This window comes from Carettochelys insculpta, chromosome 2 (genome assembly GCF_033958435.1).
Source record: "Carettochelys insculpta isolate YL-2023 chromosome 2, ASM3395843v1, whole genome shotgun sequence".
In the NCBI taxonomy this organism is placed as follows: domain Eukaryota; kingdom Metazoa; phylum Chordata; order Testudines; family Carettochelyidae; genus Carettochelys; species Carettochelys insculpta.
Window position 1 is genome coordinate 134,393,293 of NC_134138.1, and position 25,098 is coordinate 134,418,390.

The 25,098-nt window shown below is 43.9% G+C and overlaps 1 long non-coding RNA gene across 1 annotated transcript; it reads left to right on the top strand.

Moving 5' to 3' along the window:
- Positions 1 to 5,789: 5,789 nt before the first annotated feature.
- Positions 5,790 to 17,345, top strand: LOC142008988 (uncharacterized). The gene is made up of 3 exons (XR_012644296.1): positions 5,790 to 5,820; positions 12,063 to 12,225; positions 17,248 to 17,345. It is a non-coding gene; the product is annotated as an uncharacterized LOC142008988 (long non-coding RNA).
- Positions 17,346 to 25,098: the final 7,753 nt, after the last annotated feature.

Here is a 25,098-nt window from a genome sequence, read left to right on the forward strand (position 1 = left end):
CCCGATATGCCAAAGTAAAGCTAAATATTACACAGGTTACTTAAACCGCAGCATGGCGAGCATAGTTCCTGAAGAATGGGAGAAGACGGAAATGTATATAGGCTGTGTGTACCAGGGGGAGTAAAAAATGGAGGAGGAGGTATTTGGCTTGTGTCTTTCAGGGCTGCATGCGCAGCAAGGGAATATAATTTCAGTATAATTCTGGATTGTTCACCAGTGCCATCAGGTGTTCTGGCCCCGTCACAGTTAAGTCATCACTTCCTTGCTAACATACCTTTTCAGGATCCCAGCGAAACACACAAAAGACAGGGACTAATAACCCCCCCTAATTTATAATCCCAACTATACATACAAAATGATGGGAACTAATTTAGCTATAACTAGTCAAGAGAGATCTGGGAGTCATTGGGGATAGTTCTCTGAAAACATCCTCTCAATGTGCAACAGCAGCCAAAAAAGCACACAGAATGTTAGGAATCATAAAAAAACGTATAGAGAATAAGACAGAAAATATCTTATTGCCTCTATATAAATCCATGGTAGGCCCACATCTTGAATATGGCATACATATGTTGTCACCCCATCTCAAAAAAAAGATATTGGTTTTGGAAAACGTTCAGAAAACAGCAACAGAAATGATAAGGGGTTTGGAATGGTGTTATGTATGAAAGATTAAAAAGACTAAGACTTTTCATCTTAGAAAAAAGGAAACTAAGGGAGAATATGATGAGGTCTATAAAACTGACAGGTATGGAAAAAGTAAATAAGTTATTTACTTGTTCCCTTACTAGAAGGCCTATGAGTCAGGAAATGAAATTCATGGGTAGCCAGGTTAAAACTAACAAAAGGAAGTTTTTCTTCCCACAAGGCATGGTGGGCCTGTGGAACTCATTGCCAGAGGATGTTGTAAAGGCCAGGACTTTAACAGGATTCAAAAAAGAGCTAGATTCATTCATAGAGGTTAGGTCCACCAATGGCTCTTAGCCAGGATGGACAAGAACGGTGTCCTTAGCCCGTTTGTCAGAGGTTGGAAGTGGATGACAGGGGAGGGATCACTTGATGATTACCTGTTCTGTTCACCCACTCTGGGGCATCTGGGATTGGCCATTGTCAAAACACAGGATACTGGGCTAGATGGTCTGACCCAATATGGCCGTTCTTACATTCAGCACAGTGCCCTTGCAATAACTGAGAAAGGAGACCTAAGCTCTGACTCTCCATGCTGGAAGGGCTGCCCCTGCCCGCTAGAAGATCCCCACAAGAAGGAAAGAGTATCTCATTGCTCGGAATTACCCCTTCCAGGAGATTTAGAGGTTGTGGGATCCCAAAAGTAAAGTCGGCCTGCTCACTTTTGTAACACAAGGTCTGAGTGCTAGGACATAGGCTCCTGAAGGAGAATAATGCCTGGTGTTGTGGGAAGATCCTTTAAATTGTAAGAGGCCTCCAATAAAACACATTACATTTGGGGCAGTTTTAGTGAACATTCTCATCATGAAACTCCCCCCAAAAAAATCATATTCAGCACCCGGTGCTGGACAAGATTTACAAAGGAACCTGTGCAATGCCAATCAACTGGAAAAAAAGAGAATAGTGACAATTGGCAGCACCCAGTGTAGAGACAATGGCTAATTCTGCTGTCATTCCAATATATGAAATTAATGAAGCAATGCAGGTGATCATAATTAGGCTAAATATTGGGCTACAGAGGGACAAAACGGGGGAATGCCAATGCACTAGAGAAGCTTGCAAGGAAAAATGCTGTCATTAACTTTAACAGATGTAGGAGGGGCTATAGGGAAGGGGAAGCTTTTAAAATGTGACTTAGCAAGCATAAGAACCCTAGAACAAAACTTCTTGTATTTATTTCAGGAAGTGGTCTCTAAACAAGCTCTAATGCAATGCCGCAAACAATACAACTGGTTTCTTCTGAAGTACCCCTGTTAGCATAAGGCTCCTGATGCTTTGCATTTGTCATACAATATTCAACAGGGCGTATTTAACTGAAATAGGGGTTGATAATCTGCTTTTGTGCCTTTTTGTTAGTCAAATAAGGCAGAAAGCATCTGACTTGAAACACTATTTAAAAAGAAACCTCTGCACTTCAAACTGAATCACTTCTCTGTCTTATAAACCAGGGCTCCATACTTCTCCAGAGCCTCAGAACACACTGCTATGACTAAGCACACCAGCTCCTGCCAGATTTTATCTTGCCTGGAACACATTTCAAACTTTGGAACCAATGTCTAAACTACCAGTCAAACCCCACACAGAGGCAGCAGAAGAGACTGATTCACCCGCATGCTGAGCTCCTCATCTATTCTAAGTCAGAGTTTCAGGGATTTATCCTAGGGATGGTAAGGACGGTAAGCAAAGGAACAGCACACAGTGCTGCACAGCAGGGAAGATTAATCACTGCTCAAGCTAACTGGCTAGTTTTTAAGAGTTGTGAGGCCAAGTGATTAGAAACACTAAAACCCCTCGAGCAAAGCCACACAGCTATACTTGCTATCCTAGTGTTCAGGGGGTTAATTTAAGAAATCTGTCCACTACAATAGATTTGGTGCTGCACTCCCTCCACGCTCCTTCTCATGCATAATAATAGTAATCAAAGACACCTTAAACCATTAATACTTTATATCTTGCCTCATTGCAGCAGACTCATTGATGGAATTACCGTCATTATGCTTCATGCTTTGTACCAACATAGCAGGTGGGCACCACAGTATTTTACTAACTTTGTTTTTTCAAAGATTGCTTTTCACCTTAGTAATCAGTCTTCATTTCTGACGAGATTCATATTTTTTTTCTCATCTTGAGCTTTGGCATTGAGAAATTGCAATAGAAACCAAATGTCAACATAGACAGCCCACCACAAGTCAGCTAAGAGCTGAACGCTATCATTTAAACATGTGCCAGTGTTCTCCTAGACACAGATTATTAACACTAGCCTGCTACACAGGTAGGCAGGCATGAATTAAGCCATGCAATGGAGATCCATCCAAATCCAACCATTCCTGAAATCTATAAGTAGGAGAAAATCAGCATGGTGACATTATGTTCACTCACAAGATGGAAATAAATTTAATGAAAATTGAGGGGAAGGAGCATGGGGGAGGCTCATGACTTGAGGATGCATCATATCCTTGAGTTGTACATTAACTTCATTGCTTGTAGAAGCAGTGATATGTGCATGTTCTGCTAACCATTCAGAAGTTCTATAAATACTCCATTAGTTGAAATATGTGGAACAGAAAAAAAAAATCTTTAATGTGAATGTTTGGAAGCTGTGCAAGTGAAGGAGGCAGAAATTAGATGCCCATTTCTAACAGTGAACTAGGTGGTAGAAAATGACTGTCCCTACATATGTAACCTTTGGAGGACTCGTACTGAACTACATGAAAGCCATAAACTGGTGTAAAATCTAAAATATCTACAGCAGCATTTCTCAACGACCACTCCGCGCACCAGCACCCGTTCCTTTGAAACCTCTCTGAGATAGTTTAGGAAGGCAGCAAGATGCTCCCTGGTACCAAAAAGGTTGAGAAACGTTGATCTAGAGAGAGAGAGAGACTAATAAACCCCTTAGAGGGTCCCTCGATGACTGAAAAGGATATTTGCAAAGAATTACAGCTAGACTAAATCAGTAGTGTTTTCCTTGAAAGTGTACTGCTGCTTCTGATCAGTTTGCTTTCTCCCACAATCACAAGCCAGTAGAAATACACACAGAATGATTGAAATGAAGTGTAAAGCCAAGAGCATATGAGATTACTGCATATTTTTATAGTTGCCCTGGCAGCTAACATTGGGAAGAGAGAGAAAAGGGATTCCCTGAAATATTTATTAGCACATTTGGGCTGTTTAAAGAAACTATCCAATTAGATCCCCGTCAGGCCTATTAATGTTTATATGACTGAAGAAGGAATCTGCTTGATTTACATCCCCAGCCTTCCACTCTTTTCACACATGCAAACTTACTGTCTCGATTGCCTTTAGAAAGGATTGAAAAAAAAAGTGGGGGGAAGCACAACTACCCATGACATTATACTGCTCATGAACAGATGTTAAATCACATTTATGGAATACTTAAACTAATAAGCAAGCACTTTCACTGTGGTACTGACTGCACAACAGATATTTCACTCCCGAGAATGCATGGCATAAGCCTTTATCTCGATGGGATTAGTTATGTTCACTTTGACTGTAACTAGGAGCTCTACCCAATCTCCACCCCAAACTACCATATTTCCAAGGGCTATTAAATACGGTCCCAAAGAAGAAATAATTATGTGTGTGCATGTATATTTGTGTACTCTCGCAATACTAGATGTGCGTACGTGTGTTGTCATTAACTATTCCTGAATTGGCATCCTACCTTTCCAGTTTTGCTGCAATACCTGTACGTTAAAGGAAGAGCTGACCTTACACCTAAGAAGCCTTTAAAATGCCAGCAAAACCTTAAATCCTACACGTCAGTAGAGAGGTGCCTCCTTCTCTCATCCTGGATAAGAGTAGCAGGACTGGTGTCAGGGAGGGTGTAATGCTGGTCATTAAACTTCTTGATCCTTGAATGTCAGCGGGAATTACTGAGGGGACCATCCACTTGCACTTACAAAGCGCTGCAATGAGCTCCCCATAAAATATGGAATTGACTGCAGCAGTGACGAGACTTCTGCCCACGGCCCCGACCGCTAGAGGAACTGCTTCTTTCCTGATGCAACTCTTTGCAGGAGACGTGTGTACGACAATTAGCAAAACCACAGCGCGGGTCAGTCACCCCAGTGCCTTGGACTGGGTCTGACTGCCGGGCCTGTCCGCCTCCCGCCGCCAGCGCCCCGCCGGAAGGACTTCTCCGACTGCCTGCGCCTGGGCGGCTGCGGCAGGACCCCCGCCCGATTTATCCCCCTCGGACGCCCCTTCTTTCAACTGTGCTCCGCGGCGCCGCGCCCGGCGGACCCCGCTCCGTGCTTGTCGGCAACCTGCTCTCGCCTCCCAGGCACTTTCTCCACCAGCTGCCGCTCGGGAGTCCCCCCCCCACGCAAGTGGTTTGCTCGTGCCACGGATCGGCAGCGGGACGCCGACTCTCGTTGCCCTCCTTGACACGCCACCTCAGGCGCGGCGCGCTCCGCTCCGCGCGGTCCTCGCCACCCCTGCCCCGACTGAGCCCCGCTCCGGCGCCCCCTCCCCGCCGCCGCCCCCTGCCGCACGGGGCTGACAACTTTGGCAAGAACGTTCCCGCCCGAGAGAGCCCCGGGGCAGCCGGGCGGGCGGCGCCCCCGCCCACGTGCCCGCAGCAGCGCAGCGCCGAATCTTACCCGGGAGAAGAGAAGGAAGCGGCCGGGCGCGCAGCCCAGGGCAGTGACACAGCGCGCAGGGTGGAAGCAGCGCTGCTCCTCCGCCTGCTCCCGCCACTGCTAGAGCTACTCGCGTCTAACGGGCTCGCGCTCTCCCAGCATCACTTTTAACTCTGGCATGCAGGAAGGCCGAGCCGAGGGGGCTCTCCAGCTGATTGGTTTCCATCCCGGGCTCCTGATTAATAGCGGGGGAAGAAAAGGAACCCTCCCTCTTTCCCGCACACATACATGCAGGGCTCTGCTGCAGCTGCTGGTGCTGCAGCAGCACTCAGTATGGGAAGGTTGAGGGCTGGGGGATAGCAGGCACTTCCAGGCACACAGCGATTTGCAAGTGAATGCGGTGGGAGGGTACAGAGGGGAGGGCTTTATTAAACACTTCCCCCCCCTCCAGATACTGACTCTGTTTGAAGCCTAAAGCAATCAGCTCTGGCTAATCTGCCGGTGGTGATAGTGACAACAGACAATGGAGGTTAAGACATGCTCATAACTTATATTTGTGTGTGACTGTGATGGAGCAGGGGGTTGTTTAATCCTGAAATGCAATGTCTGTCCTTTTGTCATCAAAAATGACCGTGCGCTTGTTTTTTTCCTTAGTAACTTCTAGGGTGTTCAACTCAAGAATTCATGGTGAAATGCTGTCTTGCATGACAGCACGTGGATGCGGTGGCCTGTGTGGACATTGCATGAAGCTTCTGCCTAGGTTACAAAGCCCCTATAAAATCATGAATGCAATCTGCCCTTGGTGGCATGAGGCAGATGAGTTTGTGCAGCACCTAGCACAATGTTCCCCTGAAAGGAGGCATTGAAGGATAAATATACATATTAAATAAGAAGATGGAAATTCCTTCTCAGTTATATTTTACCTATCAGAAGTATAATGCATTCTCCCCCCCGTGCCCCCCACCACCATGTAGAGCACTGTTCCCTGTAGTCAGGGTTTTTTTTCTTGTGCTTTGAACAGTTTCATTGTTAAAATTACAAGCTGTGAAGAGTCTAACACTTGCCTTTGAGAGGATTCCACAGCCCAGAGCAGAATTATTATGGGTTTTTCCCCTGATTATTCAGCCTGTGATTTTGCCTTTCTCCATTTCTCAGTTACTCCTCATTACACTCCACCCCCCTCCACCCCAAACACAAATCCAAGTTATATTTTTTCCCAATTTAGGTTAAAATTAGGTATGGAGCTTCTTGGCATCAGCCCTCAGGCCAGGGGAGGTGAGACTGACATGGCTTTAATCCACCTTTGTGCCCTGCTCCAGGGACCCTGGAAAAATGCTAGCCCTGTTGGGGCCCATAGTTTCAGCAGTCTCCTCCTAGCTGTGCTTTTAGTCAAACCACAGCCTGTAATCTCTGCAGTGCTGAGACCCTGCCCCTGTCATCCCCCGAGTCGTATCACTCCTATATCAGCCATTATTATGAAGAGATCCTGGAAGACAACTTTAAGGCTGTCCTTCCCAATCGCTTTGTTGAAGGTGTCCTCCCTTAGCCAGACACAGTACTTGTAGGGTCGCTTTAGCTCGGAAAAATGATTGAGAACAGCATCAAGTGTCCAGAGTGAGATTGCAAATGTCACTCTTAGAGTCTACCTCTCAAATATCTCCAGACAATATTTATGCAAAGTCGCCATAGCAGTTACCACTTAGCCAAGTCGTACCTGTTTAGGTATTTAAAAATTCTTTATAGATCATTCCTTGCAGTGTATGGATCTTTTTTGGTCGTTCTTCTTTGAACTTTGCTCTGTTTTCCTGTTATATGTTTTGGGTAATGAAAAGCCTAGAACTAGATGCAATATGTCAAGTTCAGTTACACCAGATCTTTATAGGCAGACGATACTCTTTCTGACATAATTTATACACAACCTCTTTCTTTTGCTGCGATGTCACATTGTAAATATTGCTGCCCATTGTGATAATAAGATTTCTTTTTTGTATGGGCCTTCCCTTGTTGAATCAATGTCATTGTATTGTTTTCCCAGTATCCTCGGACCACTGCTCATTTTTCCAAGATGGATTTCTACACTCTGGTGAAAAATGAGTCATTTTTCCTTTAGTATACTCAGTGTGTATTCAAAAGTTTCTGCATATTTTGAGAAGATATATGACTAAGAATAGTACTTTTGTGGCTATGTTGAGAGGGTTTTATTTTTCCTTTTATTTTCAAAGTGACCTTGACAAGGTCATGTTCTTCCTCGTCGCCATTCATCTTTTAAATTACACAATGATATTAGAATTCCCACACTGGATCAGGTCATTAGTCCATGAAGTGTCCTGTGCCTGACACTTGAGCTGAGTGAAATGTTCAGCTAGCCTTATAAAAATTACTCCTAAGTCAGCACTATCTGAAATTGACAGCGCTGGTACTGAGGCCAAGAATTTAGCAAGATTCAAAGAAGGATCAGATGTTTACGTGGCTAACAAGAGTAGCCAGAGTTGTTACAGTTAATACTAACTAAAAGAGTAGTGAATGGGAGATAAAAAGCTCATTTTTCACATCTTAAACCAATCTCCAGCTAAGGATTAGGAAGGGACCTTCAAGAGAGGCCAGGCTATCTCATATCTGCCTACTGCAGGGTCCTTTCATCTTCCTCTAAAGCATCTTGTGTCGGCCACTGTCAGAGGCAGGAAACCAGACTAGATAGATCATGGTCCAGATCCAGCATGACAGATTTTATGTTCCCGTGGCTTTAATTTGAATTTTCCGTGAATCGGCCATTATGTCTCAAATTTGTTAACTGTGGGTTAGACATCCTGCAAATTTTCCTGTCCCCAGTTTTCTCCATAGTCAGTGTACCTGGCAAGTCGCAAGACATTTTGGCATTCCAGTCCAAAAATATATACGATAAGAAAGTGAGATCTAATGCTGATTTGAGGTGAAGGAGTGTCTCAGGGTAGGCAGAGGCTAGCTATGGTTCTCAGTAAGTTCCTGGCCATGTAAGCCAATCTGCAAACCTTAATTTTCAAACCCTACCTGAACTAAAAGCTGCAGCATTCTCATTGTTCTACCTAATAAGCAATTTAATATCAAATATATATACTATCCTGGAACTACATCATGCTTTTCTAAGTAGATGGCCTGGATGCTTTTCCCATCACTATCTTCAGTGATCCTTCAGAGAGAGTCAGCAACCTTCCCTTACGCAAAATTTTCTTTAATGTTGCTCAGGAAGGGGACAAGATTTCTGGTTTACCCCTGCAAGCAATCAACTGATGCCAGGAATTATGAAGTGAGAATAATATTATATATGCGTAGCATACCTACCAGTGTAACTGATGGTCACAAAGTTATCTAAATCTTTAAAAATCCAGCCACACGGTTTGTCTCATTGACCTCCCAGAGTAATAAGTTCCACAGGTGGGCTGCATACTGCACAAATATTTCCTTTTGGTTTGCTTTTAATTTATCACGCCTTTATTTCAAAGAGTGTCTTCCTGTTCTCGTACTGTGGGAGCAAGTGAAATGAAGTGCCTGGCTAGTTTTCACTGTGTATTTCTTCATCCTAGGTATCTTGATTATAGTTTTCTCCATCCCACGCTATTTAACCCCAGTCTTTCAAATCTTTAAACCCAATTTTGCAAACATTTATCATGTGCTTATAGTTACTCTCATATGAAGTCCTATTGGAACATGAGAATAACTGCTGGACTATTAAGACCAGTATTTGCATGTGAACCCGCTCGGCATTTTTATTACCCTTTTCTGAACATTTCCTCTTTCCATTGTATTTCTTGAACAGATATAACCAAATCTGGGGCCCAAAATTAGTCTAATGAATTATAGTGTATCATTCTGTTTTGATACCTTTGGCCTTGGTGTCCTTTAAGAAGAGAAATCTTTAATGTAACACTAAATCATGGCTTACTTTAAATCCTGCCAAAGCTTCAAAAGCCCTTCCTAATGATTGCCTACGTCATTCTCTTCGTAGGTGTGACTATGTTGTAGACTGGTCAAAATTTGCTGACAGAGCAGTTTCATACCAGAAAGTTGGTGGAGTTGAAGTGTTCTACAAGACCATGTTAAATCCATCAGAAGTTCTGATTCATACCTGCCTGGATCTTCACTAGCCTTCCTAGTGGGGATCTTCAGAGCTTCAGCTCCCTGAGTCCCCAGTCTCCCTGGTTCCCTATGTTTCCAAGCTCTCCATGGCCATAGCAGCTAGCAAGTCTCCAGGCAGCCAGATCCCCAAGGAATCAGGCATCCTGGAAGCAAGTCAAAAATATAATTTTGGTTCTTCCAAAATGAATTTAGCACCTGAACATTTCAAATTTGTGGCCTTTCATCCTGATTTCAGATTAAATCATTTTTTTTTATGGGAAGCAAAATTCTGTTTTTCTGGTTATCTCCAGGGCTGATGCGGGGGTGAGTTAGGAGAACAATTGCATCAACTTTCCAACCTTAGGGGAACCCCCAAAACATCTGTAATATCTGTGTGTAAATAAAATGAAATGGGAAGGGGTAGGGCCCCAGCAAACGTGATGTATTAGAGACTCAATTTTTTCTTTATGGGCCTGGCCATATCTATTATATGATTCCCACTGTAGATATTTCTTTGGCATTTTGTGTATGTCTGAAGTGTGCAAGACATCATGCAATGTGTTTATTTATTTATTAATATATTTTTTACATGATTACCACTTCAAAAATTGAATAATTCTTATGGCTATGTCTACATAGAGCCATGATGCCGGCAGCGTGATGCAAAGGAAGGCTCTTGAAAATGCAAATGGCTGCTCATTTGCATAATTGCATAGCTAATGTGCTGTGTAGATGTGGTTCTATCACCAAAAACCTCCTTTGTTGGCAGCCCCTTACCCCTGATTTTTTCCAGGGATAAGGGGCTGCTGACAAAGGGGGTTTTCATGACAGAACCAAGTATACATGGCATGTTTTCTGACGATAGCAGCCTCTGCCAGCAGGGCAATCCCACGGGAGTATGCAAATTAGCCATACGACTGCACAAATGAGCAACCATTTGCATTTTCGCGAGCCTTCCTTTGCATTATGCTGCCAGCAGCGCAGCTCCATGTAGACGAAGCCTATCTGAACATCCCTTTCTCCCCCCACACCCGCAACCTGAAATTATTTCCTCTGCTTTCTCGTGATATTTGTGTAGAGATAGAAAAACCAACCCCAGTCTTTTCATGAAACTCATACTAACTTGGGTATGTTCCAAAAAATGTCAAACACCTCTGAATTTCCTGTTTGTTCCAATTCCAGTAGTACTGAAATATCACAAGAAAAGTTTTCCTTGTGGTGTTTATCATTCCATTAATCAAAGATATCTCATGAGGGCACCAGCTAGAGAGCTGCAGCTATGCTGCACATAAACACACACATTTTGGGTTGGTTATGTGAACTAACATTTGAGGTTCATGTCTCACTAATTTCAAACTTCTGTTTGTAAGGTTTAGCTCCATATTCTTCTTCCTTACTCTTTACAGACCCAGGAGAGTGTGGATGTCACAAATACAATGGTGCAAAGACTGGGTGTTTTAGTGCCAAGGCAGGTCAATGAAGTTATAATGACTCTCATCAGCATTCCAACAGCCTGTTGGCATTTCCACTTTCAGCACAATGGCTCGTAGAATGCAAACAAATTTCTTGCCTTTTAAAATACCATGAAATCAAATAAATCTTTTCAAGTTTGATCTTTAAAACCAAAAGCGTCAACTGATCAGAATTAGCAAGGGGCACACAGAGCTGGGTTAATAGGATAATAGCAGGTAGCATGTCAGTTTAAATTCTTATAGCTAAATAATGAGTACACATCACAACCAGTTTATGACCAAATTCCTCCATTAGTCCTTTGGCTAAACTTAGAATCTTGATGGTTTCCCACTCACTGACATCTCATTAGTCAGCGATCCTCTAATTTTGTTGTTATAGTAGCTATTAGTCAGGGGAATAAAGACTGAGAAAATGAGTTGGAGATGTCACTCCTACCCCAGGTGAAACTTGGCTTTCTCCTTGTGAACTTATGGCAATGAAGTTAAGTACGATGAAATGTTGGTAGCTTTGTCAAACACTGTGGCTGCATCTATACCAGCAAGTTCTTTCGAAACATTTTTTGAAAGAAGGGGGCTTTTTCAAAAGAGCCCATGGAGCGTCTACACACAAAAAGTGTTCTTTCTAAAGTAAATCAAAAGAATGTGGTGCACCTTTCGAAATCAGTCTTCCTTTTCCTGTTCAGGAAGAGCGCCTCCTTTCGACATGCTCTTTCAAACGGAAATGTATGTAGATATGCTGCAGGGCCCTTCTTTCAAAAGAACAGTCTTCATTTTTGATCCCTGGCCTGGTGTTTTGAAAGAGCACGGGCTGTGTGGATGCTGTCTTTCAAAAAAGCAGATCACACTTTCGATCGGCTTTTTCATCTGTGGACCTGCACTTTTTCGAAAGAAACTCTTTTGGAAGAGATCTTCTGGAACAGCTTCTTTCAACACATCTCTGTAGTGTAGATGTAGCCTGAGAGTTTGGGAACATTTTATGAATTTTTCATTTATTTTTATGAAATGGTGCACTTTCCAAAATGTTCTTTTATTGTAAAACTCTCAAAATAATACCACAGAGCTAATTTGTTGGAGGGAGTGACAGGGCCAGGGGAGATAAAGTCAGCCACTTATTCCCTGAATCCCTGAAGCTAGCAAAAAAGCCAGAATGTGACTGTTTCGCTTTTGCAGTGTATTTTATTTTTACCATTTTTTATTTGTGTTACAGTGATGTCCAGAGGTCGTAACTGAATTTAGAGCCACATTATGCTGGTCACAGAAGCACACGAGAGAGAGAGAGTCTCTGCCCCAAAAATCTAGCAGTCTAAATGGACAAGACAGAAAGTGGGGAACCAAAGAAGTTTAGCAACTTATCATCATGCTCACGTCAGGTGAGAGTGTCTGTCTGTGAGATCTCATTGCCTCCCTTCTATAGTCCTTCCCAAAGATCTGGGGTTTGCATTTGGTTTTTTGCATGGCAGTCTTCCCCCTCTCAAATTATGTAGCTGAAAAAATCAGAATCTCTTGCAAGTCCCTCCCTCCCCTGCCACTAGTTAAATCAGCGGTGGGCAACATGCAGCCTGTTGGGGCTCCACCAGCGGCCCATGGACACCTTGGCTGCCCCCCTTCTCTTTGCACTCTAGCGCTGTGGAGCCCCACACGTCCTACTCCTACTCCCATCTCCCAGTACTTAGGGGAAGCTGCAAATCACCTGATTTGCGCTCTATCTCCACTCCACCCCACCCCTCCCAGAGCTGGAATTCTGCAAATCAGCTGTTTGTGGCTTTGCAGCCCTGTGAGAGAGGGGAAGGAGTGGGGATGCAGCGTGAATCAGGTGAGTCACATGCTGCAGAAGTGCTGGGAGGGAGGTGGAGGAGCAGGTTAAGTGCAGGGCTCCAGTGCCCCAGTGAGCTAGAGGTGCATAGAGGATGGGGTGACCAGAGGGCTGCAGGGCCACAGGTGGAACACCAATGGGCCTTGGGCCGCTGAAGCCCAGTCAGGAGAAAGAGGTTCATTCATGCAGCCATTTGTGGTTGCCCATCCCTGAGTTAGATCCTTCCACTTCCAGAAAGGTCTGTGAGGGTTTTTTTGTTTTTGTTTTTGTTTTTTGCTTTTTCACTTATGTGTAGCGCCCTCCTGATTTTTCTGTGGGTTAACAGCTCCTGACTGGTGTTCCCTGTAAGCTGAGTGCTTGGGTGGCCACCTAGGAGAGATTCAGGTGCCATCCAGCTGATTAGCACAGCACCCACAACCACCCACAATAGGCAGCATGTGTTTCTATGGGTGGTGCAAATCCACCCATGCCTTGCAGCACATAACAAAATGCCTATGAATGGAAAAAATAGAGGGAATGCTGCCCCTGACCCAAACAAGATTCCCAAACGCTTCAGCATTCAGTGTTCTGCCATTAATTCTGTCTTAGATAAACAACATATGAAAGAAAATAATCCACCAGCTATTTAGGGGCAGCACACCACTCTAAGATGGTGGCTGTGGAGACAGCAGAAGCTTCTCTCTCCTCATATTTTATAATTGCCCACTGTTTATGATGCAAGAAAAGAAAGATTTTGAGTTCAAAGAGGACTTCAAAATGTGAACCTGTCAAAGCTGCTGCATTATATTTGCTTTGGATGGTCCATTAGCATCGCTAACACAGCTTATGCTATTTTGGCTGATAGAGGTCCTACTGTGTGCGACTGAGGAAGAAAAAAACCTGAAGTTTTGTATTAGATAGCACGTGACTCAAAAAAGCAATTATCTCACTCTTTAAAGGCTGCAAAATATAGTTGTATTTTCTGTTGAGAGCACAGTAGATGTGCACAGCTTAAAGGCAAATGGGGGACTTACAGATGAAAAGTTCAAACCTCTTCATTCCCCCTCCCTTCTTCACCACCCCTATGATCTCCCCGTGATAGTTTGAGAAAAAATCTGGGGCACTTGTTTCTCTTATTTTTTCTGGGTTGCTGCTTTATCTCCATTTTTGGTAGAGCAGTAATGATATCCAGTGGCTGCTTAGATGAATCACTTGATGGATATTCCTTAGGGATATCCCAGAGAAATGCATCCCAGCCAAGACTTATTTCCTCAGTTCACTGTGTGAATTTGAAACATATATGCTGCCAGCAGTGATCAGCTTGATACTGGTCAAGTTTCTATTATTGTTTCCTTCTGGTCCACTTCTGCAGCCCTTCTGTTTCCTTCACCCACACCAGCAATTAATCATTGCAATGAATCTTTACTTTCTGGGGGTGGGAGGGAGAGGACACACAGGAATTCTTTCCCACCTTGTGTTGTATGTTCCAGTTCCTTTACATTTGCTATAGCTGCTGGCTTACACTGTGTTGGTTTTTTAAAAAGTAGTTACAGGATCTTCTTGAGTACTTTGCAAGAGAAAAAGAGGCCACACATTTTACTCTTGAAAATTTGTAAGATGCGGAGTTGGGGTGGGAGGGGACAGGTGACAGGTGTCCTTTCCCCCTGTCTTCCTGATTACAAAATCTTCATATTGAATATATATATATACACACACACGCACACACACACAGAGGGTTACAGACATCTAAAAGAATCAATAGGGTGGGTTCTTTTACATCTGCTGTTTTTTCTTTAAAAAGTTTGAAGTCTTCAAAGATTGTTTATAGAGAAGAAGTAGGTCTGTCCCACGAAAGCTCATCACCTAATAAATTATTTTGTTAGTCTTTAAAGTGCTACTGGACTGCTTTTTTGTTTTGCTTATAGAGAATGAGCTGCTCCTTCTTTTCATGTCTAGACTAGTGTTTTCAACCTGGTTCATCCTGACAATGTCCAAAACTTGTTTCCATCAGTGATCGAGTGATGACAGAAAACAATTCAAATAAGTTTTTCTACAAAAAGTATCTTTCTATAATCCCTACTACTTCTCTCTGTTGTAGAATTGCCCTCTTAGAGGAACCTCTTTATTTCTCAGCAGGCCTTTCTCAGGCTGTTCCTTTAGCCCTGTCAGAGCAAAACAGTGGTATCCCAATAGAAGGCATTTTTCAGGTGGCATTTCCTAGCCATGCATCTTTGTGTCTTCTAGCACTTAGGCACCAAGAATGTTTTCCATCTCTTACTATAAAGATAGCACATTCTCATCCTAAATGGTTACCATTCAGCACCCTGTTCGCAAGTACCTGCCAGTCTCAGGGTATCTCTACACAACGAGGTAAATTCAAATTTCAAGGCTTTAGATAGATACTAAAACTTGACTGTCGTCACGTGTAATATTAACTCAATTTATTGAGCCATAATGCCAATTACAGAATATTGATATTATGGGACGGGTATAGAGTCTGTCTCGAATTTAAAATCTTGAATCCAGGCTACTGCGGAAGCACCATGTCCTCAATTTGAATTTGTTAGCCATCAGAAGTGTCCCATATGTATCCCACAAAGCTATGCAGTGACCCTCCAAATATGGCTGCTTCATTGGGCGCCGCTGTCAGGTGTGCATGAAGAAGGTCAAATTAAGCCTGAAAAGTTCCAGTTGAATTTGAATTTGAATTAAAATTTGAATTGGAATTTAGCGGCCCGGCCCAGCCCTGCAAATAAAAAGGGTGTCCATTATGAAAAAATTCCCTTTGCCCATCGCGTCGCACCACATTGATAGCCATCGCACTGCATCATTAGCAGTTATCCATAGCCCTGTACTGCAATCATGAACACTCAGGGTAGTGTTTTGACTAGCACTTCTGAGGCTCGCAAGAGCACCCCAGCTTGGACCCACTAGGAGGTTCTGGATCTCATTGCCATGTGGGGAGACCAATCGGTGGCGAAGAGACTTCGGGTAGCCATCTATCATCAGATGGCACGCAAGATGGCAGCCTGAGTTTACTCCTGGCACTCTGTGCAGTGCCACATGAAGGTTAAAGAACTCCAGCAGGCCTATCAAAAAGTCCAGGAAGCCAAACAGCAGTCGGGGCGGCTCCACAGACCTGCCTCCATTATCAACAGCTCCTCATGCTTATGGGGAGCGACCCCACCATGGAACCCGAATTACAATACTTATGGAGGACCTGGTATGGATTCTGGGCTAAGCATGGAGGAGCAGTGTGGCCTGGAAGTAGAGGGTAATGTGGAGGAGGAAGGGAGCAACAATCAGGGCACAAAGAAAGTTGTTCTGGACAGCCTGGAGCTCTTCACCATCGACCTGGAACTGGTCCTCTCAACAGTCCTCCCTCCATTCTGGGACCCTCCACGTCAGTCCCTTCCATGCTGCTCACCTCCATGCTGATCCCCAAGCCCTCTGTAGCAAGCAGTTTGGGTGAGTCTTTATTCTGCATGCTAGAAGCAGGCTGGGGGTGGGTATAGCTATAGGGTTGTGTGTAGGGACAAATTTGCTAGCTGTGGTTCTGTGCCCCTCAGAAGAGTGCGTTAGTGTTTCTTGGGATGGAGCGCTTCTCCTTTTTGGAGATCTCCTCAAAGGCCCCATCCAGGCATTCCTGTATTTTTTTCATGAGACTTTTGGGCAGGCCTGACTTGTTGCAGCTTCCACAGTAGCACACCTTGCCACGCCAGGCAATGAGATAACAATCTGGTGTCATGGCACCACACAGCATTTTAGCAAATTTTCCAGACTTTTGGTCACACAGCAGGAGAAGATGTTCTTTCTCCATATCTGTTAGTTTTAGGAGGGTGACATCTTCTTTGGCAACCTGCAGAAGCAGAGGAATTTGCATCTTTTTTTTTTTTTGTTATGCTTCCTGCCTCTTTATATTTGTCTGCAGCATCCGGCAGGTGCTTCACTCCCCATCCCACGATGTGGTTTCCAACCAGCATTTCTTCTCAGTTTTCATGACCCTCCCCCCGCGCCACACTGCTGCCGGTTCTGCTGGGCATTTCCCCTCCCAACCCCCCAACCCTTAGTGTTTCTTGTGATGTTGCAGAACTCCTGGGCAACACATGGCTGCTGGGCATTTCCCCTCCCATATCCCTTTCCAATCACCATTTGTTTTCAGTTCTCAGGCATGCCCCTGTGCCACTCAGGGGATTCCTCTGCTGTGCTTTTCCTCTGCCATGTCCATTTATACCCAGCCTTTCTTTGGATATATTTTTTACATTATTTTTATTGTTCATCGAAGCCCCACCCACCCACAGCCGTCCATTGTCAGTGCCACAGGACACCCAGCCAGGACACCTGGCAGCTGCCCCTGCTTTGAAGACCTTCTCATTACCACCAAAAGGGGACAGTTGCTTGTAACTTACCATTACAAAGCAATGTGCTGGAGAAGGGTTGGCAAGTGAGGTATTGTGAAATTCATACTTACTGTCCCATATTTAATAACCTATGTGTCCTTCAAAAGTATCCTTTCAGGGATAGTACACAGAAGGGGCCATTCATTGCGCTTCAAAGCACATTAGATCAATTGTATCTTAATTTTACCTTCATTTTCCAGACCTAGTGCCCAGTGTTGCAGAGAAAACCAGAAGACGCAGGAAATGCAAACAAGATATAATCCTGCAGCACATGAAGGCCGTGTCTATACTAGCCCCAAACTTCGAAATGGCCACGCAAATGGCCATTTCGAAGTTTACTAATGAAGTGCTGAAATGCATATTCAGCGCTTCATTAGCATGCGGGCAGCCGCGGCACTTCGAAATTGACGCGCCTCGCCACCGCGTGGCTCGTCCCAATGGGGCTCCTTTTCGAAAGGACCCCACCTACTTCAAAGTCCCCTTATTCCCATGAGCTCATGGGACTTTGAAGTAGGTGGGGTCCTGTCGAAAAGGACTCCCTTCGGGACGAGCCGCGTGGCGGCGAGGCACGTCAATTTCGAAGTGCCGCGGCCGCCCGCATGCTAATGAAGCACTGAATATGCATTTCAGTGCTTCATTAGTAAACTTTGAAATGGCCATTTGCGTGGCCATTTCGAAGTTTGGGGCTAGTGTAGACGTAGCTGAAGACACTCAGGCAGAGCAGAAGAACTTGACGAAGGACACCCCTCAGTGGCATCACAGTACAGCTGAATGGCATCAGAGTCAAGTTAACTTTAACGAGAGAACGCTTGGCCTGAAGCACCAGCAACTGCCAAAGGTGAATGAGGCTGCAGCAAAGCACACTGAGGTCACAGCAAAGCAGACCGAGGTTGCAGCAAAGCTCATAATGGCCATTACTGAGCAGATAGAGGTCCTGCACTCCCTGCTTCAGTTGCAGAGGGACTCCCAAACCAGCAGGGTATCAACTGATACCCTCAGGCCAGAGTCCCTGAAGAGAGGGCGCCCACCCCATGTCGTCAGGGTCCCCACACACAGGAAGGAAGGGCAGGGCTATCCTACTGCTCCAGCCCCAATGGTCACTGCAAAAGGCTATTCAAGCAGCCTTCATAAGGCTTCTTTTCCTGGCCACGTAAACCTCTCATCCCCCCACAATAAAATCATTCCTTTGAGCTCGATGTGATTTCTTGTTCTGCTGGAGTGCGGGGGGGACACAAATCAAAACAGGTGGGTGGGGGGAGGGTGAGTGCTGCTGAAGGCACAGCTGGGCAGTGAAACTCCCTTGCCAGCAGTAGATGCGCAGCTGAGGGAACCAGGGGAGTGGGGTGGGCGCTGAAGGCACAACACATTCTATTTATTAACTTAACCCCCTTCCACCTAAAAAGAGCATTCATTCATTACGGCACTGTTGATTTACTGGCATTATGTCAGAGACATACATAGGTAGCGTGTGTGTTACAGATCAGTCGTAAAGCTGTTTTTTATAGCATCTCTTATTGCCGCAGCCTGAGCATGGGTACTGGTGGATGGCAGTGTAGACGGCTGTGAGTAAGCCCTGCCTATTGCCTCCACTTTGGTATTCCAGATAAATGGGAAAGTCTCCTGCCTTGATTAACATATGTTGTGCAAAATAGCACACACTATAATAATGGTGGGGACCTTAGCTTCAGAAACGTCCAAATGGGTCAATAAACATCTGAACCTTACTTTCAAACGTCCAAAGGTGCGTTCCATGATCATGCTGCATTTGGTCAATCTGTAATTAAAGTTTTCCTTTCTGGGGTCCAGGGCTCCTGTGTGGGGGTTCATCAGGCAGGGAAGCAGAGGGTAAGCCAGGTCGCCCAAGATAACAATGGGCATCTCCACATCACCGATCTTGATTTTCCAATCAGGGAAAAAAGTCCCATCCAGGAGCTTTTGGTACAATCCCAAATTTCGCAATATGTGCACATTATGAACCCTCCTTGACCAGCCAACATTGATCTCGCAACCCCTGCATGACCATGGAGAAGTACCTCTGTCAATTAATATACTCCAAGACCAGGTGGGCTGGGGCCATGATGGGGATGTGCGTGCCATCTATTGCCCCACTGCAGTTAGAAAAGTCCTGGGCAGCAAAGCCATCCACTATGGCCTGTACATCTCCCAGGTTCACAGTCTTTAGGATGAGATGCTGACAGATTGCACGGGCCACCTCCATCACCATGGACCCCACTGTAGATCTGCCCACCCAGAACTGATTTGCCACTGATCAGTAACTGTCACGAGTTGCAAACTTCCATGGTGCAATTGCCACTTGCTTCTCTACCGTTAAAGCCTGCCTCATTTTCGTGTTGCTGTGCTTCAGGGTGGTGGTCAGCACATCACAAAGTTCCATAAAGGTGGACTTGCACATGCGAAAGTTCTGTACTCACTGCTGGTCATCCCAGGATTCCGAAACAATATTATCCCACCAGTGTCTAGTGGTCTTTAAAGCCCAAAAACGCCTCTCCACTGTCATCAGTGCATTCATGGTAGCCACCAGCTCTGCATTCTTGGACTGCAGTTGGCACTATTGCTGTTCCAAAACACCAGCCTCGTCATCATCATCATCATCAGCAGCAGCAGCAGCAGCAGTAGCAGCAGCACTAGGATGCACAAGCAACACTGAGCTTTGGAATTGAAGAGCAAATTGTGTGACAATTGCTCTGGTTGCCAAAAAGATCTGTGTTATGCGTTGGAGCATTCGTGTATCCATGCTTGCACTGGAATGCTGCGGCAGGAAATGGCACGCTCTCCAGTTCTTTTTTCACGCGGTTAGTTATGCAGTGAATTCTGGGATAGTGCTTGGAATTCTGGGATTCCAACATGAAACACCCACAAGCAACTGGGGCTAAGGCACTGTGGGATATGTACCCACAATGCAGTGCTCATGCTGTTGAACTTGCATGGGGCAATGGGGAAGCAGAGATTCAACATGGAGAAAAGGTGGGTCAAATCTCAGGAAGTTTTGTAGACACTTTTATTTGAATTCATAATATCAAGATTAAGAATTCAAATTTATTATATATCAATTTTATCTCGTAGTGTAGATAAAGCCTCAGTTAATCATCTGATTATATCACCAAAACAGCACTACTGCTGGCTCAGAAGGAACTTTCCAGTGTACCACAAACACCCCTACAGCCCCCACCAGTGTATTAATTTAGGAGGTTACTAGCATTTCAAGCACCATATCCTCAAGAACTTCCCCAAAGCAGGGTTAGCTGTCAGAGCAGTTAAAATGCTACTGAACAAGGCTCACTGCTGCTACACCTGTTTGAGCTGCACCAGTGGGTACACCTGAAGCAAATTGCTGTGTTTATGCTACTACTTCTCACTGTCATAGGCAGTCTCAGTGAAGGAGAGGACCAAATAGTCAGGTTGAAGGAAACGTCATCTGAGACCGCCTCAGACAATTCCTTCAGGTTCAGAGTTGAGGGTTACTGGAGAGGAAGCTGCTGTCTATGTTGAACCTCTGCTGTAGAAAAACTGAAAACTTTATTCTTCAGTGCTACTAATTGAGCCATTCTCACCTGTACAAAATTAACTTTGAAATAAACCAACAGAACTAGCTAAATTTTTTTTTTTCTTTATAAAAAATCTTGCCTCCTGTCTTTGGATATTTAATTGATGACTCAACACATTTTGCAAAGAGAAATTGTGCCTCATCAATCCACTAGAATTCTTTGTGCGGGGTCAACAAGCATGTGGAGAGGAGTGCTGCAGTGGACACAGTGTACTTGGACTTTCAGAAAGCCTTTGACAAAGTGCCTCACCAAAGGCTCTTATGCAAAGTAAGCTCTCATGGGGTAAGAGAGAAGGACCTCTCATAGATCAGTAATTTGCTAAAATATAGGACACAAGAAGAAGTACTAAATGGTGTGTTCTCAAAGTGGAGAGATGTATGTAGCAGGATCCCCTAAGTATTTGTACTGGAAACTGTACTGCTCAACAAGTTCACAAATGATTTGGAACAGGAAGTAAACTATGCAGGAGCATAATTAGCACGTGATACAAAACTAATCAAATAGTTAAGTCTCAAGTTGGCTGTGAAAACAAGGAGGAGTCCTGTAGCTCCTTAGAGACTTATTAGGACATGAGCTTTCATGGGTATGTTTCTAAGGATGCCTAATTGCTTCTACTGATCCAGAGTAACATGGCTACCCTCCGTTGACTGTGAAAAGTTACAAAGAGATCTCATGAAATTGGATGACTGGGCAAGAAAGTGGCAGATGTCATTCAATGTTGATAAATGTGAATTAATGAACACTGGGGGGAAAGTACCAACTATATATACAACATGATAAGTTCTAAATCAGCTGTTACCACTCAAAAACAAGGAGTCCAATGGCACCTTAAAGATTGTTGTTTTCACTGAAACAGACAAACACGGCTCCCTCCTCAACCTGTTACCTCTCAAGAAAGAAATCTTGCAGTCATTGTGCATTGTTCTCTGAAAACATCCACTCAGTGTGCAGTGGCAGTCTAAAAAATGCTAACAGAAGGGTAGGAATCATTAGGAAAGGGATAGATCGTGATACAGAAAATATCATCATGCCACTATATAAATCCATGCTACACCCACGCCTTGAATACTGTGTACAGTTCTGGTCACACTGTCTCAAAAAGATACATTAAAATTGGAAAAGGCATACAGAAGGGAAGAAAGATGATGGAATGGATGCCATGTGAGAAAAGATTAAAAAGACAGGGACTGTTCATCTTAGAAAAGAGATGACTAAGCAGGAGATTATGACAGAGATCTATATAAGTACCAAAAAGGTTGTTACAAGGAGGAGGGAGAAAAAGTATTCTCCTTAACCTCTGAGGATAAGCCAAGAAGCAATGGGCTTAAACTGCAGAAAGGAAGGATTAGGTTCACATTAGGAAAAACTTCCTTACTGTGAGGGTGGTTAAACACTGGAATAAATTGCCTAGGGAGATTGTGGAATCTCCACCATTGGCGATATTTAAGAGCAGATTAGATAAACATCTCTCAGAGATTATCTAGATGATGCAGGGGCTGGACTCAATGACCTCTTTAGGTCCCTTTTAATTCTAGTATTCTATGATTCAATGACAATGATGAATGATATGGAAAAAATGAATAAGGAAGTTGTGCCAGGGTCCCCAGGATGAAACCTGGACCATGAGACCACTGAGCCTTCTGTCCTACCAACTGTGAAGCTGCATCAAGCCACAGGCATCTGACAGGCCCAGATATCCACTGGCATGGAAACACCAATCGAGTTACAAAAATGGTCTCAGCCACTCATAAACCATCAGTTGGGAGGTTTCAGCCAATTCCCCTGCCTCTCCTGCTTTATACCACAATGCAAGGTGGAACAGTTCTGGTCAAAAGCCTGGCCAGTGTAAGCTGTATTCAGTCCACCTTTCCCCAGTGTGATGGATACTCATTAGCCATCTTAAACTCAGCTGAGATTTCTCAAGCACTTCAATCAAAGCACACTGCTACTATTGCTACTACTACTTAACCCTTGTTCTGTGCATGGAGCATAGGTCATCCACAAGTCTCCTCAACTTCACCCTGTTTTGGGACAAAACTTCTACTTGGCTTCAGGAGTACCCCTGTTGTTGTCCTTCAGTCTCAGTAGACCTTCTCCACATTGTCTGAGGCCTTCATCTTTTGTGTTTTCCTTGCGGGTTCCATGTGAGAGCTTGACGGACTATGCTGGATGATGGTTTTCTGAGAGCGTGGGCGAGCCATACCCACTTCCTTCTCTTGATTTCAGTGTCAATTGGTTCTTGTCTTGCTCTGTTCCAAAGTTCCTCATTTGTGATGAAGTCTTGCCATTTGATGTGAAGGATTACCTCAGGGATCTGTTTATGAATGTCTGTAGCTTGTGATTTGAAGACTTTTTAATACACCAGGACTCACATCTGCACAAGAGCATGCTCTACTCATTTTTGTTGAAGGTCAGCAGTTTTGTCTTCAAAGATATTATTTGTGAACTCCATTTGGGATGGAGAGTCTTGAATGCAGCTGTTGCTTTCCCTATCTTGGCATTGATATCCTTATCTGCTCCTCCATCTATGCCTGTAATACTCTCCAAGTAGGTGAACTGCTTCACGTCTTCCACGTCATCCCCTCAAAACAGCCTGAAAAGAAATCTGCAATAAAACATTGGGAAAAAGGAGAAGACGTCACAAAGAATGAATCACAGCAGAAGCTCTGAGAAAAGTGAAGTACTGAAAGGACAGAAAAGCATCAGTCAACAGCAGCAAAACAAGAACAGCCAAGGTGGAAGCTGACTGTATTCAGAAGCCAACAAATAAGTTAGAAAGGCTGTAAAATGGGACAAGAAGAGCTTTGTGGAAAACCAAAACACACCGCTTTAGGTGAAACATATGGCTTCTTTCCTCTCAAGAGGTAGTGAGGATCTACCGGCAGTGTTTGAGTCTGCTGCTTCTCTTGTGGCTTATCCATCCAATCTATTTCCGAATTCTGGAATCTAAGAGTTTTTCTTTCTAAAACAAAGTTTTTTTGCACGGCTTGCACATATACTATTGAAGGATGATGTGCCCTGTTGTAGCAATTGTCACCAGGTATTTCGATCTGATGATGTAGATTCCCAGGATTTTGGATCTATGTTGAATTTTTTCATGGCATTTTTGCATGTATCTTAGCTTTGGTCTTCCTCTTGTTCTCAACCCACATGACAGTTCGCCGAAGGGGATTTCTTCGGGAATACAAACTAGCTTTAAGTACAAAAAGAGAGGTTGTGATTATAAAGAGTCAGAGTATAGACCAAAGTTAGTTACTAATGAAATAAAAATAAATTCACAGTCTGAATTCTATGAACTAAGTAGACTTTGAATCAAGAAGTGCCCTGACAGATGGGGCAAACTGATCACAAATCCGCAATAGACGGGCTACAAATGAGCTTCCCTGGTGTTGAGTGGTGGTGAGAATGTGGCCAAGTGATTACATTGTTTCCTCTTTTATGGTTTCTTCTAGTTTATGGGAAAGATATTTTGCTGCAATGTGGGGAATAGGTATTTCCACTGGTCAAAGAGTCTGCATTGTATACAGTATCAGAGGGGTAGCCATGTTAGTCTGGATCTGTAACAGCAACGAAGGGCCCTGTGGCACCTTATAGACTAACAGAAAAGTTTTATATATGTGTCCCCTCTGAGAGGTCTCCATTGTATACAATTCCTGGCATAATGGACTCTTTTCTTGATGGGCGTTGATGAGCCATTAACCACTATCTAGGTAGTTCATTGTTGTACCTGAACGGCTAATTGCAGGTATGCCCAACCTAACAACACATTTCAGTAGGACACACATAGCAAAGCTTCTGAAAGATCTATTCTAGAATAGCTTATTTCAAAATAATGCTGCTATACACAAAATGCATTTCAAAATAACCATCAGCTATTTCAAAATAGAGCCATTTAACACTATGGATTATTTTGAAATAGTTTCTGCTCCCTGTCTATGTAGTCCCTATTTCTAAATGGCTATTTCAAAATAGGTCAAAATAGGAGCTATTCATCATGGAATGAGGTTTACTTATTTCAAAATGAACCAACCACTGTTTTGAAATGATCTCAAAATAGTGGTTGTCTTCTGCAGATGCTAGCAAGGTTATTTCAAAATAAGGGCTGTTATTTCAAAATAAGTTTTCTATGTAGACATAACCTAATGGATTTATTTGGTCTTTAAGGTGCTACAGGACTGCTTATTTTTAATGAGGATCATGTTATGCCCCCCCCCCCCCGAGGTTTTTCTCTTCTGGGTCTCCTTCTTGGGGTTGAAAGGATTGTGAAATTATGTTCTTTGTCTCAAGGAATGAGACAAAATGCAAGAATACAGTACAGTAGTTTTTGCTTATTTTGATGAGCTCCATACCACATTAGTTGCTGATCCTTTGAACAAGACAATTGCTTAGCCCATTTTTCTCTACCAGAATTCAAACTGGTATCAAAAGGAGAAGAAATGGAAATCGACTCAATGGCTACGTCTACACGTGCAGCCAACATCGAAA